The sequence below is a fragment of the Mycetomoellerius zeteki genome, unplaced genomic scaffold (assembly GCF_001594055.1).
Source record: "Mycetomoellerius zeteki isolate Tzet28-1 unplaced genomic scaffold, Tzet1.0 scaffold191, whole genome shotgun sequence".
NCBI classification, from domain to species: domain Eukaryota; kingdom Metazoa; phylum Arthropoda; class Insecta; order Hymenoptera; family Formicidae; genus Mycetomoellerius; species Mycetomoellerius zeteki.
In genome coordinates this window covers 756,936-762,935 of record NW_017256866.1, presented here as the reverse complement: position 1 = coordinate 762,935, position 6,000 = coordinate 756,936, and positions in this window count along the sequence as shown.

Sequence of the window (6,000 nt, the reverse complement as noted above, 5' to 3'; positions counted from 1 at the left end):
GGTATTTGTCTAAGTGGGTTCCAATGTAGAATCTATCATAATTGTGATGCAATCTATACAGACATCACGTAAGCGTTGAATCATTTAATTTAATTTTTTAAATTTTGATTAAATTTTTTTAAATGTTTTGTATTTCTAAAATCTTAAATATAATTATAAATATATAATTATAAATATATGTATATTATGAATATGTAACATATAAATATGCACAGAAAAAACTATTTTGTTGAAGTATATAAAAATTTAGTTAGATGTAGATCTGAGAATAATTTTGTTTGACTACGAAAATAATTATGTAGGATTTTTAAACTGGTTGCTAAAATGTAAAAATTTTTTTGTAGCATTGCCTTATCATGCTTGAAGTTTATTATATAATTATTTTGATAGTTTAACAAAATCATTTTCAGATTTGTATCTACTTAAATTTTTAGCTACTTCAACACAATCATTCTTTCCATGTATGAGTGATCTTTGTTAGATATAATTGCAGTTAATAGAGATATTTACTGGATATTTTTATTTATCGCGGATATATAATAATATGTTGTATTACATTTTATGTAATATTTTTGTGTTATAAGAGTTGATTACGATTTAATTTTGCTCTAAAGGGGTTTGCTCTAATAGGAGTTTAGAAGTGAGTGGAAATAATTCGAGATTTTAATTCAATGTTTTAATGGTTGAAATCTAAACATTTAATTTTTAAATAATAAACGTTTAATTGTTTAAACAATAAAAAGTTTACTTTGTACTGAAAGTATTAAAGTTTCAATCAAATACATAACTGTTATTTAAATTTTGTACGTTTATCAGATTTGTCATAAGACAATTAATTAAGTAAATGTGAACAACAATTTAGTATTATATATCGCGCTTTTAAGAGATTCGTAAAAAATTATATTATAGAAATCGCTGTAGTTCCAGTGTTGTTCGCGATTGTGGAAAGAGACGATTGTTTCGGAAGGAATCAAGAAAGAAACGTTTATTACTTGGTGAGCATTATGCTGCGATGGTGGAGGTAGAAGAAAGGAACGGAAAAAAGTGCACGCGTCTGATAAACTCGTTGCGAGCGCGAAGATCCGGCCAGGGGGGTACTACTTTCACCGAATGAAAGTAAAACTTGATTCGGCAAGCGTGGTCGATCGAGCATTCATGGCGATGTCATCGCGGACATGCTTTCGGATGTCATTAACCGACCTAGCCGATTCCATTTCATTTGCCGTTGTATATGGCTGACATATTTGTGAACTATAAACTTTTGTTACGTACTAGTAACTAGAGAACCACTAGTTCCAATAAAGTTTTATGAGAACGAGAAGGAAGGAAACATTTGACATTTGAGAGGAAGAAGCGTGTATTCGTGTTGGGACGAATCAATAGCGCAAGCTGCATCCTTCTTCTATCTTAAGAAGATACATTGCTGATTCACGAGATGTTAAAGTTTATAGCACGCCGCGACATGTGGAAGCGACAGGATGTCTGCACAATTATTTATACATATATGCGATTCGCGAGCGATGCGTTCGTCTGGCTCGTTGATTTTTATGCTATGAATTCATAAGCAATGGCAAATTAGCACGCAATAATTATGGCAAATAATACTCTAATTTAGACGTCGTATTTTTTATATGACGTTTTCGTTAAACTTATAATTCGAACTATTAAATTTGTTGTAACGTAATTTTTGAAAACAATTTTTAACATTCTGTGATATTTATTTCGACAGAAATAATTTTTACTAGATCATTTATATGCAATTTAATATATTATTTAATACATTATTTCAAATATTATTGTATAAATACTTTATTATATCTATATATTATATATATATATATGTATATATATATCTTTATGAAATAAAATAATACACGAAAAGTGTATTAGAAGAATTTTGTTGAATCTAAAAATTTAGCTAGATATATACTTAAAAATAATTTTGTTGGATGATCAAAATAATTATGTAGAATGCTCAAGCATGATAATGCTTGTTGCAAAAGGTTTGATATTCTAGCAATCAGTTTGAGCATTCTACCTATTTATTTTGAACCAACAAAAATGTAATGCAAGTATCATATTTTTTCTGCAAAACCGTTTTTGTGTGTATGAATGCGTTGAAATTAGTTATAACTTTACTTATTTGCAAAATTTATTTATGCAGTTATCAATCTGACTAATTAATTAAATAAGATTCGACTGATTAATTAGCAACAAAATTACTCTCTAAATCTGAATCAGTGGATAGTCACTAATTACCAGTGGCATACTTGGCAATGGTAATCAGTGAAGTTCAACTAAAAAAGAAAGAATATTTGAGCATTATATGAAATACTGATATTTGCACATTAATTTCAATCTTCCAATACCATATTCATTGAATTTAACCATTAAAACAAGATTAGATAGATCACATAATAAAGATTAGCTAGGTTAGGAATCTCACATTTAATTCACTAATTACCAGTGGCATACTTGGCACTAATATCAGTGATTATCCACTAATTCAGATTTAGACAGTATATTTTTAATTTTCAACAAAATTAAATTTTAATTAAATGCATTTGCACGATCTTTCTGTTTCGTTTCGTCTTTGTATTTGATCTTTAATTTTACGTCTTCAGTATAAGAACGCAATATATGTTGTTAACATGACAGCCGAGTTTTCTCAGATATTCTTTTTATAGCTATCTGTGATTACTGGATTTTAATTTTAGATTTTTACATTTTCACGCTCGTATAACTGCCTCATATTATAACATTATTTTCATCTGGTTATTATAACCTTTAATTTATAGCCTTACGTCGTTAGTTGCCTGTTCTCCTTAAATCATCTTGATGCAAGTATATCTGGTTTTATGGTTGTTACTGCGACTGTCTATGAATTCCTTCAAAATGTTATTTGAGGCTTCGTGTCTCCTCTTATTTAATGTAGTGCGTCTGAGATAATTATGTACTGCATAATTATGCAAATGTCCACCATTGGATGTGTATCACAGCAATTAGCAATTCAATAACTTAGTTATGATAATGAATTAATCATTTCACTATATATATGCATGTCAAACAGCTGTAATTTATTTGCCGTTTCGAATGCATTGAGATGCATCTTGTATATAATATGATGATATGCGCAAATATTGATTGATTAGGTAATAATTGAACCAATGAAAGGAAAGCTAATATGTAAAATGCAAATTATTTATAAACAAATAATAATATCTAGAGCGTATTAATCGGATTTATTGCGATTTGCTTGTTAATTATTTAGCAATTTTTGTAGAAATTATACAGAATGAATATTAAGTACTTTCTAAAAGATTTTAAGACGAGTGATTTCTCATACAAATTCAGGCCTAAAATTTCATATGACTGTATGTCTGAAACAGCTTAGTTTCAAAGATACAGGGCATCAAAGTTGAAAAAAAATTTCTTTTTTCCAAATACTTAGAATACCATTCGAATTATTTTGATGAAACTTTAAATATATATAAAATTTTAAAAAAGTCATACATATTTAAAAAATTGCCTATTTTAAAATTGCCTATTGTGATCCCTTAATTTCTAGCGTACAGTGTTGTTTATTATATTTTATTTTTATCTTAGATTTCATTATAATATTTCTTTCTTTCCGATTTTAAAATGCAAGCATGCATGGCTGCATGTCGACAGCGAACTATGGTATCTACTAATCTGGAGTACTTTGCATTCACGACAGATGAGATGCATTTGTCTTTGCTCGCTCTCGTAATTCGGTAGAATAAAACGACATATATCGACGGCCGTGTCTCTTACACCATTAGTCACGCTCGCAACAAGCTTCTCACTTATTCTCGTGATTTCCTTTCGCTGCACGTCGAAAAGAAACACATTTGAGTCAGGCATCGTTAAACATGATAAATTTAAAACTTCGACAGATGTCATGCGAAATAAAATATATCCTTTTTATCTTTTTTAGCATGAATTTCTGTTTACTATTTGTGTATCTGTGATAATCAGTTATTTTTAACCACTTAGTAATTTATGACTTAATTTATGACGGGTCGAATTATTTTAAGAGTTCGATATAACATTATTTTCAGATCCGTATTTATAGCTTTTGTTGATACTTACAGTAAAATCGTTGTAAGTAAAGTTGTAAGTAATAAAATCACAGCTGTTTCTTTACTCCTCGTTGAGATTAAAATGCACATAATAAAATGATCTAAAAATATCCTTACATGATATCGTGGAATTCCATGTATTAACGCAAATCGAACTTGAGTAAAACAAAAGTATCATTATCTAGAATGGTAGTTGAAAGTTTGTCGCGAACATAAAAGGATGGGTATTTGATAAAGATCGTGCATTGACTAAAAACAGTTCTTTATGACACTTGACGAGGGATAATAAAATTTAACGACTACATAGTTGGCTAGTGGTTATCGTAAAAGTTATACTGGATTATTAACTGTTTATATTCTTTCACGATTTTCATAAAGATGATATTAGATTTTCTCTAGTTGACCAAACAATGTACCATTATAAATTTGAGTAATTTTTAGAAAAGTTACGAACCAGTTATTCGACTTTAGTGATTTTAGTGTTAATATAGATTGGATACATATATTTATTTTAATAATTTTAATATTTGTTATTCCATCATGTGAACATATGCGTTTATAAAGACACGAATATACATATTTATATTAATATAAATTACATTAATATAAATTTAACAAATTTCAAATAAAAATTATTAGTTGCTTGTATAACTCGTAGTATGCGCAGAATATCAAGAGAATAATTTGTTTAACACCCGAATAACTTATTCAATTAGAAATGTAGTGTAAAATGGAACTCACAGGATAACTACATGGAATTACAGACAGCTAGTACATGTAACACTATGAGTTTAATTAGTTTTAGTTTTTCATGTATATAAACAAACTTATTTAATCTAAAACAAGATTAGAACATGTTATAATTTATAATTTGCTTTTTTGTAAAAATCATTGTTTGAAACAGAATATTTCGTAAAAAGATCAACTCTCGGTAAACGTACGTAGAACCGAGTTGTCGGTAAGTTAGTATAAGCTGATAAAACGGTCTACGAGTAAGAGAGAATCGCAGTATCTACTTTATCAGAAAATGATTGCTAGAATATCAAGCGGTTTGATTTGTTTAAATATATAACGCATATTATATAATATATGATATAATATTGTATACAGAAATATATTATCTAATTCTATATTTATCTATCAAAATAAATATCACGGTGTGCAAATTTTGATTATTTTATTGATTATTATATTCATATTATTTGAAAGATATATGGTATTTACATAAAATGATACATATTATTAAATGTTACGTATAAGAATTATTTATTTATGTTGACTGTATGTGTACTTTAATTACGATTTTGTCTCAGAATTACATATATTTTTGTAAATTTAATATAAATGACTATGTTTACGTGATGATAGGTTAAAAGTTTGAGTTACTGGGAGACCAAGATTAATTCACTACTATTTATTTAGCGGCATTAGATTTGTTATAGTCAATCCAGCATGATGCATATCCAGTAATTTTTTCAGAATCCCGTAAGAAGTTTTTATGCGCGACTTGTCGTAGCGGATTCTGTAACTAAGAAAATGTTTGTCGTTTTTATATTTGTAAAAATACTCTCGCTTTAATAGTGGGTATACACAGAATTTGCGGAAATGCAATTCAGCAAAATAACAAATTTATTGAGCAGAGAATTTATTGAGAACATATTTCATTCGTAATGAAAAGGTGAATGTCAATAATTTATTGAAATAAAAATTGGTTAAAACTAACCTATATTGGTTTAAACTGACCTATATAAAAATCGATAGGGAGAACAAGGATTCGAAGAGGAAACGTATTGAAAGGGAAATGATAAAACAGACAATGAAGACAAATCTATCCAATGAAAAATTCGTTGAAGGAGTACTGACCCACTTATAACTGGACATGGTCAAGACAAATCAC